At 53.3% G+C, this 15728-nt stretch overlaps 1 protein-coding gene across 8 annotated transcripts in view; it reads right to left on the bottom strand.

The window, feature by feature from the left end:
- CHL1 (cell adhesion molecule L1 like) overlaps nt 1–15728 on the bottom strand; it is a 162018-nt gene that overhangs the window by 78576 nt on the left and 67714 nt on the right. Inside the window, exon 1 of one of the 8 annotated variants that reach the window (XM_066244615.1) lies at nt 9757–9798. The exons of the other annotated variants lie outside the window; for them this stretch is intronic. The gene's annotated coding sequence lies outside the window, so the exon portion shown is untranslated. Of the gene's footprint in view, nt 1–9756; nt 9799–15728 lie in introns of those variants that run through there. 8 annotated transcript variants of the gene reach the window in all.

Below are 15728 nucleotides of genomic sequence, written 5' to 3'. Positions count from 1 at the left end.
AGAAGGCACAGCAAAGTCAGCTGTTACGTCACTGTCAGCTGTCGGGGAGGGCGCGCTGTTCAGTGATCACCCTGGGACACGTGAAAGTGGCCGTCCAATCACGTTCCCGCGAATCCTTGCTCAGAGAGCGGCCGTCCAATCACGTTCCCGCGAATCCTTGCTCAGAGAGCGGCCGTCCAATCACGTTCCCGCATAGCCTTGCTCAGAGAGCGGCCGTCCAATCACGTTCCCGCGAATCCTTGCTCAGAAAGCGGGTTCAATGCCCCACACCAGACGAAGACCTTGACGGACACTCGGGGTGGAGCTCAGACTAAGACCAGGTCAAAGGATACAGATACGGCCGAGACCTCGTCACCCAGGGGCTGCCGTCAGACGGCTCGGAGCTGGGGACAGCAGCTCTGCTCAGGACGGGCTGGTGCGTTTTTGTGAATCTGGACGGACTGAGTTCAGCCTCCCTGGAAAGAGGAGAATCGCCCCGACCTCTATCTACCTCGAAGGGAGCAGACGTCCCAGTTCCATCAACAGGACCCTTCCGGACGGCCGCTGCCCCCCTGCGGGGACCGGTGGGACAGGGTCAGGACGCACAGGTTCCCAGGAGAACAGACGCGCGGACAGACTCGCACCCCACGCAGAAGCACGTCCAACATGAGGACAGGAAATGGAGCTCTTTGCTCCTCCACTGCAACAGCCTCTACTGTAAGTGCATCGCCGTGGTGACAACGTGACCACACAGGTGGCTGGAGGTTCTTCCAGCAGCTCCGCGGAGGTGGCGCTAGAAGCCACGGCCTCCCCTACGCTGTAAGAACCGGACCTGGGCTTGGCCCCTGTCCCTTCACCAGACTCCCGACCGAAGGCCAAGACGCTGTGGCCTGCTGACAGCGTAGCCTGGGCAGGAGAGAGTGGGGTGTGGACACTGGCCCAGCGCTACGTGGGTTCGGAGCCGCTCTGTGGGGCCCAGGGAGGTGCCCCCTTTGCGGCCACCAGCACAAGCGCACAGAGGAGTCGCTGCCCCAGGACGGGGCACGTGAGGCTGAGGGGGGCAGCGTGCGTTCACCGTAGGAAACAGAGCAGAGGAAGGTGACACAGTGCCCTCACAGAGGTGACGGGGATGGGGCTCCGTGTTGGGGTGATGAGGAAACAGCCCCCAGTAATGCCCTGATCCAGGCTGCGGTGACCTTGTCCGGCTTCCGGCAGAATTACAAGATCGTAATGAGTTTTTATTTATTTATTTTTAGAGATACAGAGAGAGTCAGAGAGAGGGATAGATAGGGACAGACAGGAACGGAGAGAGATGAGAAGCATCAATCATCAGTTTTTTGTTGCGACACCTTAGTTGTTCACTGATTGCTTTCTCTTGACCGTGGGCCTTCAGCAGACCCAGTAACCCCCTGCTCGAGCCAGTGACCTTGGGTCCAAGCTGGTGAGCTTTGCTCAAACCAGGTGAGCCCGCACTCAAGCCGGTGACCTCGGGGTCTTGAACCTGGGTCCTCCACATCCCAGTCTGACGCTCTATCCATTGCGCCACTGCCTGGTCAGGCTCGTAATGAGTTTTTATAAATGTGTTCAGACTATTCATGAGCTGCTGGTAAAATAATATTAGTTGAGCACTGCGTCCGCCATCCTTCTCCGTAGACAGGGCCTGGGGACGGTCCAGCCACGCCCAGCCCTGGACCTCGCGTAAGCGCCACCCGCGCTCGGTTTCAAGCAGCACACTACTCGGGAAGCTCGGACTAGGCCAGCAGCGCTGATTCCAGGCGCGGGAACGGCCGTATTATGACCATGACATGCAACGTGGAGTTCTAAAAATAAACTGAATGGATTTATAGGACAGCCGGGGCCTGTGCTGTTATAAGTTAGAATGGTTTCCATGTCACTTCTTCTCCAGACAAGGGCTTGAGAACCACTGAGCTGCAGAAGCAGCAGCTTCCCTGAGGCCCCGACCCGCTCACGGAGGGCTGGTCCCCTCACTGCCACCAACCTGTCCCTTCCCAGAACTCTTCCTTATGTGGCTGTCAGACTGGGACATGCTGCCCCCCCCCCACATACACACACACACCCTGGCAGGGGAGAGAGCCCCCGCCCCACGATCCCAGGAGCCGGAAGTGAGATCCGACTCACTGGACACCTTCAATCTGGGGAAAAGAGGAGACACAAAGGGGACCAGGAGGCCTTTGTTCCGGCCCCTGCTTGGCGGAGACCATCAATCACTTTACGAGTGTCATCAACACGGGGACCCTGAGATAACTGTTAATGACTTTCAGCTCCGAAAACAAAGGGAATATTGTACTTGACAGCCAGACCCATTCACGCTGTGTCAGGTCGCTGCCGTGACAGAGGATGGCTCAGAGCACGGGCCACCCTCCCTGCAGGCGGGCGGAGGAAGTGGACTTCACCATAACCAGCAGATTAATGCCGTTGGGAAGATGTCCACTCTAACTGATAACTATGCCGGATAAACTAATATCATTAACAACAGCGTTGATTTCATTAGATAGGAAAAGACGGTGGTTGACTGAGCTCCATGGGCCTATAACTGCCCGTGTATAACTGACATTGTAGGTTTTCCCCAATATCTACTCATACATCCAGATTCTACCAGGGAGATGCTGTAAAGACATTTAATCCACATTCTCTCGTCATGCGGGACGAGGCAGGAAACCGCCCCACGACCCAGCTCACTCTCCGCGGAGACAGAGAAAAGGACCTTACATCCCGACGCGCACATCACGTTTGGAAACACCTCTCAAAGGACAGCTCACGGCCAGCCGAGGTCCCTGGGGAACTTCTGTTCAGTGAGGAACAGCACCGATGTCCCGGGACACACAAAACTCAGGTGCACAGCTCGGTGAAATTTTACCTGCGTGTAAATTTGTGTAACCGCCTCTCACACCTCAAAGGGGTTTCCGTCACCAGACGGGTCCCGCTGGCTTCGGTCCTGGGGGAGTTCCAGCCCCTGGGAGAGAAGACCCATTCGTGTTCTGCTGACTCCCGGGTCCCGGGCAGCTGGTGTCTCTCCCCCTCCCCGGGTGGGGGGGCAGTGTGGGTTACACGGGGGCAGCCTGGGTGGTTACAGGGACAGGGGGCAGGTTGACCCTGAATGGCCTGCAGTGCCCAGCAGGGTCCTGCCCAGTGGAGAACTGCCCTTCCTGACGTGCCTGTGACCATCAGCCCACTGTGCGCTGTTCTGGGGAGCAGGGTCCCCGCTCAGGAGAAGGTGGCATGGTTCCCATGCTAAGGGGACACATAGGCTCTGCGCCCCTTGGAAGAGTCTGAGTGCACATCAGCACGGAGTGGCTAAGGACCTTGTTTTGTTTCATTCAAGTTTCTACAACCTTACTTGACTATGAAAATGTGTGTGTGTGTATGCACACATGTGTATGTGCACACGTATGTGTGTGTATGTGTGTGTGTGTGTGTGATTTCTATCAAAATCCACACATGGAAAAAACTGCTTACGAACTTTCATCAGCAAATAACTGTTAACTGTAAGATGTCAATAATAATAGCTATTAATGCTTTCATGTTTATTGAGCAGATGCAATGGGTCATAATTGCTTTAACATATATGAGCAACCCACTCAAGTCTCACATCCCCATGAGGTAGACCTAACGATATTGTAATAGCAATGCCCCTTTTATACACAATCAAATACAGAATGCTCAAAGTCATACAACTGGAGTGTGGGCTGGAAGTGAAAACCAACAGTCTCCTTCTGAAGCCATTGTGCCTAACGGTTACACGTACAACCATTCCACTACAATCGTCTTCAGGACTTCGACACTTATTTACTATCAGTTATCATAAAATGAGCGTAAGGCACATCGAATTAAGTACGAGATGTGCAAAGCAACTGTGGAGAGTCTCCGACTGATCCGTCCCATCAGTTCTTAACTAGGATCTCCGAAGGAAATTGGCTAAAATAAAATAAAGCAGTGTGGTCCCCAACCCCTGGGCCGTGGACTGGTACTGGTCTGTGAGCCATTTGGTACCGGTCCACAGAGAAAGAATAAATAACTTACATTATTTGTTTTATTTATATTTAAGTCTGAACGATGTTTTATTTTTTTTTAAAATGACCAGACTCCCTCTGTTACATCCGTCTAAGACTCACTCTTGACGCTTATCTCGGTCATGTGATACATTTATCCGTCCCACCCTAAAGGCCGGTCCGTGAAAATATTTTCTGACATTAAACCGGTCCGTGGCCCAAAAAAAGGTTGGGGACCACTGCAATAAAGGACATTTTCTTCAGAGGAAAAAAAAAAATCACCCGCAAGTACTGAGGGTAAAACTTTACATCCTGTCTTCCAAAATCCCACCCAAGAAGTTCCCCTCTCTTCTGATCTGAGTCCGAACGTCTGTGGGTTCTGAACAGTCTCATCCAAACTAATCAAACAACGGACTTTCTGGAACTCGAGAATCAGAACGCGGACGAGAGCCGTTACGAGAGAGCTCTGGCCGACCAGGACCGCGGGTCAACTTCGGGAAGCTGGTTCTTGAACGAGAGAAAGGCCCTCACCCCTCCCCTCACAAAACCTAAGATCACAGACGATCTCGTCGACGGCTGAACAAACACACCGTTGATGCCACCAATGGGAGCTCAGCGTTCAGAACTTCACGACTTTCCTCCTCTGTTAAATCTTCCCCTCTGTGAGGTCTCTGCGCACTCACTCCTTACGTATTTCAATGTTGTTCAGGACCAAGAAGGAACTTTCCAGGCCCTGGCCAGTTGGCTCAGCGGTAGAGCGTCGGCCTGGAGTGCAGGGGACCCGGGTTCGGTTCCCGGCCAGGGCACATAGGAGAAGCGCCCATTTGCTTCTCCACCCCCCCTTCCTCTCTGTCTCTCTCTTCCCCTCCCGCAGCCAAGGCTCCATTGAAGAAAAGATGGCCCGGGCACTGGGGATGGCTCCTTGGTCTCTGCCCCAGGCGCTAGAGTGGCTCTGGTCGCGGCAGAGCGACGCCCCGGAGGGGCAGAGCGTTGTGCCGGGTGGATCCCGGTCGGGCGCATGCGGGAGTCTGTCTGGCTGTCTCTCCCCGTTTCCAGCTTCAGAAAAAAAAAAAAAGAAGAAGGAACTTTCCAGAAAAGAAATGGGGCACGTCCAGGTAAGTAAAAAAAAAAAAACCAAAAAACCTCTTTTCTTTATTTTCCAATCGTAGACCAATGACATAAAAAAAAAAAAAATACGTGAAATTAGCACCCGTTGCATCCGGACATCTTTGCTGAACATCAACCAGAAGCAAGGAATTTGGGATGAAGAAAATAATAAATGACATAGAAAGTATGTTATTGTAACTATTATTTGTACTTTTAAAAAATGAAAGGACTGGTTTTAAAAATACACCTGAGGTCTGGATGATTTTCATCCGTCTTCCTCTCTTCTGTACGAATCAAAGGTTTTAAGGAAATTTAAACAAGGCTCACGAGTTGTCACGCACCTGCCAGGCCCACGTCCGTGAGGAGAGACCGTGGCTTCCCTTAGGTGGACGCCTGGTCCCACTCAGCCCTGCTGGACCGGCCGCAATGCGGGAACACCGGGTCCATCGGGACGAGTGAATGGCTGAGGGAGGGAATGTCATACATGTGTCTACAAAACACAACGCGCTCCGCATGAGCAGAAAAGGTCGGTGAAACCCCAAATAACACGCCTTTCTCATTCAGCGCAAGACAACCAGGACAGGGACTTTCTGAATTACTTATTAATGTAAACATGACTTTGAATAGGAAGAACATTGATCTAAACATGGCTAGGCGTCTCGCAATCATACAGGCTAACAGAAATAGAGCTTTCAATGAATCTCATTAATTTTATCAGCGTCCACCGGGGCCAAACCGTATTCCCCGCTTCTGGAAGTTGTGGCAGGTGCCCAGAGCAGCGACGTACGATGTTTCTGAGATTCGCTTTAGATTACACCAGACCACAGACGGCTGACAGTTCTGCTGGCGGGTGGATTTTATTCTATCTTGTGTTGTAGTAAGGCAATCTCTGAAGGTTTTAATAACACACTCTGCTGAAATTCTAATCCAATGTAGCAAAATTGGCTACTGCAAGAATTCTGGCCCTCTTTATTTTTAAAATATCAGGTGGTCTCTGGCCCTGGCCGGTTTGCTCAGTGGTAGAGCGTCGGCCTAGTGTGCAGGAGTCCCGGGTTCGATTCCTGGCCAGGGCACACAGGAGAGGCGCCCATCTGCTTCTCCACCCCTCCCCCTCTCCTTCCTCTCTGTCTCTCTCTTCCCCTCCCGCAGCCAAGGCTCCATTGGAGCAGAGTTTCCAGGGCACTGAGGATGGCTCTGTGGCCCCTGCCTCAGGCGCTAGAGTGGCTCTGATTGCGGCAGAGCGACACCCCAGATGGGCAGAGCATCGCCCCCTGGTGGGCAGAGTATCACCCCCTGGTGGGCGTGCCGGGTGGATCCCGGTCGGGTGCATGCGGGCGTCTGTCTGACTGACTCCCCATTTACAACTTCAGAAAAATACAATAAATAAATAAATAAATAAAATAAAATAAAATATCAGGCAGTCTCTGAATACCGAGAAGAGACGTGAGGAGAATGTTCTGTAGTCAATAAAGCCCGTGGTGTTCACATCACCGGGGGAGTCGCTAGAAACATCTGTGCAGACACCAGCGCCCCCGTGTGATGGGGCTGGGAACTGCACGTGAGCCCCCGGGGAGGGGGGGAGGGCGGCTGGGTCCTATAACTCGAACACCACGCAGCCCCTTCCGGGGAAGCTGTCCCCCGGGTTTCTATCGGCAACACCTCAGACAAACAGAAACAGGCTCTCAGACACAGAACAGACCACTGGTGGCCAGAGCAGGGGTGAGGGGGGGCAGGATGGGGAAGTGCACATCGGTGGTGACAGAACAGTCACGGGGACGTCACGCCCAGCACATCGGTGGTGACAGAACAGTCACGGGACGTCACACCCACAGAGGGAACAGAGTCAACAGCACTGTGATAACTATGTACGGTGCTGGGGGGGGTGGGGGGGGTGCTCCACTTACTAAGAGGGGTCATTTTGCATGTTACATAAGCATCTAAAAACACTGTGCTGTACACCTGAAACTAATATAATATTGAATGTCAACTGCAATTGAAAAAGAATTTTTTAATTTAAATTAAACAAGGAAACTGAAACATCTCCAAGGTTAACCTCTTAGAGTCCGCCGAGCAGACAATAGCGAGCGTACCCTGTGTATAGTGTGTGCATGCATGCGTGCGTGCGTGCGTGCGTGCAAGCACTTGTGAATGAGCAGGTGTGAGCAGGTGATGGCCGAGGAGTATTTGTTCACCCGGGAAACGTCAGCCTAAGGCTTCGTCCTGCTGTACCTGCTACCGGGTTACGAGAGAAAGAACAACAACAACAGCAATAAAACACCTCATCTTCCTCTTCCGTCTTGGAAACCACCAGTATGCACAAACAGAACCCAAGGATATAAAATGAACAGGGTTGTCCGGGTGCAGACCATTAGAAGGTACCATGTGCTGTAAGACTCTACACAGAGGCGAGAAAGCGAGACACCGTTAACCTGAGACCACTGGAGGGCTCGGGAGGGTGAGCTCCAGCCACCAGCCCTCGACTGTCAAAAGGCTCTAAGGATCCCACGGTGACTAGAAGGTCATGCTCATCGTCAGCAGCTGCAAACAGCAAGCACATGAGGAAGACACTGACAGGCCTTTCAGGGGACAGGCTGCACGGGACGGGGCCAGTCCACAGTCCAGGGCAGCCCCCTCTGCTGTCTGCCGTCCACTGCACTGCCCTGGTCACTATGTTTTGTGCCCTCACTTCCGTTGTCCGTTCTCTGAGAGAGCTTATTGTTTAAAACATGATCAAGTCCAGACATAGTGATACTAATAACACTTTTTGTTTTTTTTTCTTCAAATCTGTAGTTCATAAAAATATGCCTTTTGTGGGCCCTAGCTGGTTGGCTCAGTGGTGGAGCGTCAGCCTGGCGTGCAGAAGTCCCAGGTTCGATTCCCGGCCAGGGCACACAGGAGAAGCGCCCATCTGCTTCTCCACCCCTCCCCCTCTCCTTCCTCTCTGTCTCTCTCTTCCCCTCCCGCAGCCAAGGCTCCATTGGAGCAAAGTTGGCCTGGGCACTGAGGATGGCTCTGTGTCTTCTGCCTCAGGCACTAGAATGGCTCTGGTTGCAATGGAGCAACACCCCAGATGGGCAGAGCATCACCCCCTGGTGGACATGCAGGGTGGATCCCGGTCAGGTGCATGCGGGAGTCTGTCTCTCTGCCTCCCTGCTTCTCACTTTGGAAAAATACAAAAAAAAAAAATGCAATTATCAGCTTATATGTCATTCTAAACCAACTACTTCCCTTTTCTTTTTTTAAATGAGAGGCGGGGAGGCAGAGAGACAGGCTCCTACATGCAGCCGACCGGGATCCACTTGGCAAGCCCACAAGGGAGCGATGCTCTGCTCATCTAGGTCATTGCACTGTTGCTCAGCAACCAAGCTCTTCTTGGTGCCTGAGGAAAACAAGAAGGAAAAGCTTCCCGCCCCACCGGACCCTGGTGGAGACGGGCACTCAGGAACAGGAAGAAGACTTCTTTCCAAAGGGGAGCCGAGGCTGCCAGCCCAGAACATGCCTCTCCGGTGTCAGAAAGACTCCGGGATGCTCATTTTTAAGACACAGCGGACACAGGAGACACTGTAAAGACCAGAGCAGGACGCTGACCCTTGTGCAGGAGGCGATCACACCTGTGAGGAGGTCTCTCGCTGCGACAGGGGAGGGCTGACCCAAAACCCCAACCAGCTCCTCCGTGCAGAAGGCGGCAGCCTCACCCGGGTTCCTGGGCTTCTCCTCCTCACCCAGTCTCCGGCCTCCCTCCCCTCCCCCCCCTTCCCCTCCAGCGTCTTGCTCACATCCTCAACTGAAGCAGGCATGTCAGGTGAGAGGGCTTGGGCCGGGTGGGGACACGACTCAGTTTCCCGGGCGACTCCCATGTTACTGAACTTCTGTGTGTGTCTCTCCTGTTAGTTCAGTGGTCGGCAAACCAGGGCCTGCGAGCCACGTGCGGCTCTTTGTTCCCGTGAGTGTGGCTCTCCCACAAAACACCACGTGCGGGTGCCGCCCCGATGAGGAATGTGCCCACCTCTACAGTTTAAGTTTAAAAAACCTGGCTCTCAAAAAGAATCTCAGGCCTTGTCCTGTTGATCTTTGGCTCTGCTGACTAATGAGTCTGCCGACCACTGTGTGTGTTAATCTGTCTTTTTCTACACGGGAGCCTCAGCAGAGAGCCGGCAGGGCAGAAAGAAAATGGCTCTCCCTCGCCCACGCTTTCAAAGAACAAAACATTTGACCACTCTGAGGTCATGACCTCCCCTCCTTGTCCTTCTTGTTAATCTGCTTTTTGTTGCTGGTCATGTTGCTGGAATCCCTTGAGTTTAAGTCTCAGGGACATCAGTCCCGTCCTCTCCCCCATTAGTCAAAGGGCAAAGCATGTTTGAGCAGCTGCTCCTGTGCGGCGTGGGGCCCCGGAAAGGCTCATGGTTCAATACTGCGCACTGGACGGCTTCTTCCCCAGCCCCACCCCACCCCCCTGTGAGGACAGCCACGGTCCTCAGCCCCTCACCCCTCCCACAGCCCCCCCCCAAGAGCAAAGCACAGCTTGCTCTAAACAGCCTCCACTGGCAGAGAGCTGCACCCCCCCCAAACGGAAGTGACACAGGGGGCTCCCGTGATGGCCGAAACACCCAGGAAAGGAAGGAGGAGGCAGGGAGAAAAGAAGAGGCACAGCCCCGCCTACCTGTACACGCCCACTTAAAGGTGCACGAGGACAGCAGGGCGCGGTCTGAAACGGTCAGGGACGGCGGCAAGGTGCCTGGCGCCCAGCACGCACCTCACATGTCCACCAAGGACGGGGGACCCCAGGTCAGTCTGGCTCGTACCTCCCGCATTCCCGTGGGGAGTCGTGGGAAGGGCTGAGTCAGCTCAGCCTCACTCCCGAGGGGGTGGCCTTCTGGCAGGCGGTGAGGCAGACTCGTTAATTATGTTGACTATATGAGCGTCCCTCCGGGATGCCTTGTTCCCCATGCAGTGTCTTACATAACAACGTAACATGCAGAAAAGCGAGAATTATTTTAAAAGTCCTTCCTTCCAAAATCCAGTAGCAGTAACAAACTGGAAAAACACACAGACAAAAATACGAGAGGGCCTCTCCTCGGTGCCAAACGCACGATGAGGACTCTCGGTCCAATCTGACAGCGGTCAGTGCTGACCAGCGGGCAGGCGGCCATCCCAGCCGGCTTGCTCTTCCGAGCGCACGCAGCTGAATGCGATTCCGTGCGGGTCACAGGGGTTCTGGTTAAGTTCTTTCCCCGGTTCCAGTCAGGACCCTCGAAAACCCGTCGGCTCCGGCTGCTGTTCCGAGACCTCCAGCGTCCGCCCCCCGCCCGGCAGGAGCGCCACGCAGGCCTGCCGTGGAGTGGAGTCGATGTCCACAGGCCACGCGGGCTCTGACCCTCGCCGGACCTCTGACGGGATTAGCTGGTGTCTCACCGGACGTCGGGACACGTCCTGCCTGGCTCATGATTTCCGCACACGTAACCCACACACTTTCTTCTGTTTTACGTGTGCTGCTTTTATTTTATTTTATTTTTTAGGAAACCGGGAGAAAGACCCTGCTGGTTTAGGGCTCCAGCTCTTTCTTTCTTCTCCGGCTAAGAGACATTTCTGTAACAGTGTCTGTCTCGGCGTCTGTAAGCCTGCAACAGTCTGTAAAAACCTAAGACTGATCAGAAAGGCAACGTTTATTTTGTAAACTAACAGCACTGGGCTGTACCCACATAGTTAGATCCAAACGAGCGTGTCAATCCACAGGCGCTGGGTCTGAAGATGCGCCCACAGGTCAGGTTGATAAAAACCATTAGAAAAGCAATGGCTTCTTCATTTAGGTCAGAGTATCCATTTTCCCACAACGAGATTTACCTCCTGGGCTGTGGTGAGTCACACCGGGCCACTAATGTAATAATTTATGTAGAAAATAACTACTTTAAAAGGAATTTACTGAAGGGCAATAAAAGCCGACTCTTGGCCCCCAGAAGTAAAACAGCAATAAACACGTGTGTAATAAACACGTGTGTAAAGGGAACAGAGCGGTGTGTTTAAGCACAGGCTGGGTCGCCCCTCAGAGCAACGATCCGTCCAGTACGCAGCCAGAACCTGCCGGTTGCGCTCCCTGCTTCGAGCGTCTTTAAGGAAAAATGATGTGTCTGCCGCTCAAGAGATGTTGACAGGGTTTTAAATACAAGAGTCAGCGTTTCCGGGGTGCGAGATGGTGAGGGACGCCTTTATCCACCCCAGAGCTTGTCCGGAGCAGAAAAGGCAATAAGGAAAGAGATGATTAAAAAAAAGAAGAAGAAGAACAGTTTTAATATCACGGAAATAACAAGACGCATGCCTGTCAGCTCTCCTCCTCCCGCTCGGCACTGATTTAAAATCAGCACTTCTGAGTCCCACGGCGGGGGAGGCCCCTCAGTGTGCAAAGGTTATGGTCGTGCGGGGAGCTGCGGGCGCCGTCCGCTTGCTGGGAGCCAGCGGGAGGGTGAACATCTCCACGGACACGTGTCAGGGATCCCTGGACGGGCCCAGCGCTTACCACAAGGACTGACCGTCGCTCTGAACGCACCGGCCAGGCACAGCCAGCGTGCACGCAGAAGAGCTGATATCTCAGGAGGAAAAGGGTGCCCTTTGGAAACCTCTTATTTGAAGAGTAATAGTACGCTATGAATTGAAAATATCAATGTTCAGAATTTTTTTTTCCTTGACTGCGCAGGCGACCCAAGTGACTGATTTCAGAGTTTAAATCGGGTCCTAAAACTGCTGTTCCAGTGTGTGGTTTGAGGGGTGGGGCTTCTCCCCCAAACTGGATATTTAATTCCCAGTGAGAGGGAAAAAAATAAAAAATAAAACCAATGTCAATGTGAGGACAACTGTCCTGTGTGTTCATCGATGTGTTTGACAAGTGGCCTCAGGAATGAAGACAGACAGGACGTCTTCCTAAGAATAAAGAACTAGGACTCGGCACACGTGTCTGGGAGCCTCCAGCGGACACTTCGGTGTCCCAGGGTAAACAGTGTCCCAAGCCCTTCCTGCTGGTGACTGCAAAGCTCACCGAGGTCTCTCCTTAACCTCCTGCCCGTGCCGATGGGGTCGCGAGCTCATCACGACATGCAGGCGCCCACCAGGCAAGCCCTCTGGACAGCTGAGAAAGGGCCCGTGTTACGGTGTGAACCTATACAATACCCTTAGAAAATTAGCCACACTGCCATTTACCATGTTATTTAAGGTAATAGAATTGTCATCGTAGTTGATGCTTCTGCATATCAGCACAGCACCCCCCAGCGTTCCTCGCGCACACACACGAGGTGAGGAGTTCGTGCCGCCCTCAGGCAGGGGATCGGTCCAGGGCTGGGGGTGGGCAGGCTGCAGGCCGGGACTGGTGCAGACGCGTGTGTCCCGGGTCCATCGGGAGTGTGATTGCTGAGAGCTGGGTGCTCAGGTCAGCAGTTACGGAGCCACGAGATGGAAGGAGATGCACCCCCAGCCTTTCCTGGCTGGTTCAGGCCCAAGAGCACCTGCCTTCTCCCAAACCTCAAATGCGTGTCCAGTTGTCCCTCATCCATCGCAGAAGCCATATTTGCAAGTTCACCGCGGGGCTGACCCTGGTTTGTGGTCCCCACATCTGTACTCAGCATGCTCCCGGCATTCTCACACACACACACAGACACACACATACACAGACACACACCTAGACACACACACACAGATACACACACACACACACACACACACACACACACACACACACACGGGCCTTGAAAATTGCGCCACCGGCACAGAGATGCCCAGCTGGGGTTGAAGGAGGTCATTCCCTGCCCTCTCTTTTCTGTCTCCAGGCTTGAAAATAAGTGTCCTATTTATGACCTGCTCAGGTTTTTTTTCTCGTTTTTATGCCTTTTGCTGCTGATGTCACTGTTCTGAATGACTCACTGCCCACAACTGTGGCACTAAGAGCTGTCAGGGTCCCGGGTACAAGAACGCCGTGGGGGGCCCGGCAGGGAGCCACCGGCTGCAGGTCCTGCAGACACAGGGGGAGCGAGGCTGTGCGCTGATTGGTTGATGAAAACGTCATAAACAGCAAAGGCCCCTCCCCCGGGAGCCGGGCTCTGGGGGTTTCCGCTGATTCCGTGTTTACGGTTACTTTATAGAATGTGACTATCCAAAGTGATGAGAATCAATGTAAAGATGTTTTTGCTTTTAGTTAGACTGTATAACAGATGTCGCAATTGTGCAATTGTGCGTTAGTCTCAGAATAAAACCCCTTGTTTTAATCCATGACAGAAGTTCCCATCAAACAAAGTCAAGGCCTAAGTAACACAGTATCCACAAATCCACCCACAAAGGGATCAAGTTTTCACCTCTTTAAGTAGCAAGTATCTTTGCAATCCCAAAGTAGTACATGAATGTTTGTTTCACAACTCCCTTTAAAATGAAAAAAATAAAAAAGGTGCTTTTTAAAGTCCAATAAACTAAAGGAACACAAAGGATGTCGGGATTTTTTTTCCTTGAATTCCAGGCTTCTGGTTCACACATTTCCCCCCAGATCACACTCCAAACTATCATCTGATCTGTTTTCCAAAGAAAGGACTCCCAAGTGAAGGTGCCCAGATGAGGAAGCAGCAGGAATCAGCCCCAGGGCCGGACAGATCCTCAGACACAACCACAACGGGCCTGTCCCCCTCTCACTGGGCTGACGGAAGGTCCCGGGGTTCTCCAGAAACTTCCGCCTCCACAGTGGAGCCCGGCCCGGGCCATCTAATAATAAGCAGCTTCTCCATATGGACGGCCCTGCTGCTCTAAGCCATCCTCACCATCCTTCCTGGGGACACGCTTGACACGGAGACAGCAAAGATGCGACACCCGCCCACGGCACATGACCCACGGCCCACGGCCCACGGCCCACGGCCCACATCCCAGACCGAACTGGAGAGCGGGGGCTGGAGGGGTTCGCTGGTGGTGCCCGCATGTCCCCTGCTGTGACAAACAGCCTTGGTGGACAGCAGCCCAGGCAGGGGAGGTCTGTGCTCCTGGAGAGGGGCCGAGTGACAGACGGGGAGGACGGCACGCATCAGCGGCAACGGCAACCAACTGCTAACTGCCTCACGGTCACATTGTAACTGTGTGCGCACACTGTGTAAGTGTGCATGTGAATTACCTCTGTGTGCGCACACTGTGTAAGTGTGCATGTGAATTACCTCTGTGTGCGCACACTGTGTAAGTGTGCATGTGAATTACCTCTGTGTGCGCACACTGTGTAAGTGTGCATGTGAATTACCTCTGTGTGCGCACACTGTGTAAGTGTGCGTGTGAATTACCTCTGTGTGCGCGCACTGTGTAAGTGTGCGTGTGAATTACCTCTGTGTGCGCGCACTGTGTAAGTGTGCGTGGTGAATTACCTCTGTGTGCGCACACTGTGTAAGTGTGCGTGTGAATTACCTCTGTGTGCGCGCACTGTGTAAGTGTGCGTGTGAATTACCTCTGTGTGCGCGCACTGTGTAAGTGTGCGTCGTGAATTACCTCTGTGTGCGCGCACTGTGTAAGTGTGCGTGTGAATTACCTCTGTGTGCGCGCACTGTGTAAGTGTGCGTGTGAATTACCTCTGTGTGCGCGCACTGTGTAAGTGTGCGTGTGAATTACCTCTGTGTGCGCGCACTGTGTAAGTGTGCGTGTGAATTACCTCTGTGTGCGCGCACTGTGTAAGTGTGCATGTGAATTACCTCTGTGTGCGCGCACTGTGTAAGTGTGCGTGTGAATTACCTCTGTGTGCGCGCACTGTGTAAGTGTGCATGTGAATTACCTCTGTGTGCGCACACTGTGTAAGTGTGCATGTGAATTACCTCTGTGTGCGCACACTGTGTAAGTGTGCATGTGAATTACCTCTGTGTGCGCACATGTGAAGTCGATGTGTGCACCTGTGAGGTATGCAAGTGAGCATACGAATTCTGCAAGTGAGCATGTGAATGCTGTGTGTGCATGTGAATTGTGTGTACATGTGAATTCTGTGTGTGCCTGTGAATTGTGTGTACATGTGAATTCTGCGTGTGCCTGTGCATTCTGTGTGTGCACATGTGAAGTCTGTGTGTGCACGTGTGTGGACTCTGCATGGGAGCATATGAATTCTGTGACCAGTATACACACATGTAAATTCTAGGTATGTACATGTGAATTGTATGTGTGTGTGTGTAAATTCTGTGTCTAAGTCCATCAGTGTACATGGTTTTTCATCCCTAAACCACCTCGTGAGAAAATCTATAACCATGTCTGGCCACACTCCTCGGCAGCACGGTCCAGCCACGTGGACCCCTCGAGTGAAGCGAGACAGGGACCCCACGGACGGGCTGGACAGCTGACGTGCCCGAGCCTCAGAGACTCTGTGCAGCGCTGACAAGACCGGAGGTGGGTGACCCGAGAGGGAGGGTTTCCCGTCTGGGAGAACCGACCCGATCGATGAGGCGTCAGCAGCCCCGTGACTCCCAGGAGGCTGGGCGAGGGGCACGGCTGGCGACTTCGCCATCAAACGTTAACGGCAGGCGCCGTGGTGAGAGCAGGCGAGGAACCAGCCAGCACTGGCCTGGACACTGGCCATCAGCCCTGGGGGGAGACAGGTCAATTCCCAGGCCCCCCAGGCAAGTTCCTGGGGGCCAGAGTGGGAGAAGG

Source organism: Saccopteryx bilineata, chromosome 10 (genome assembly GCF_036850765.1).
Source record: "Saccopteryx bilineata isolate mSacBil1 chromosome 10, mSacBil1_pri_phased_curated, whole genome shotgun sequence".
NCBI lineage: Eukaryota > Metazoa > Chordata > Mammalia > Chiroptera > Emballonuridae > Saccopteryx > Saccopteryx bilineata.
This window is presented reverse-complemented; position numbering and strand designations above follow the sequence as displayed.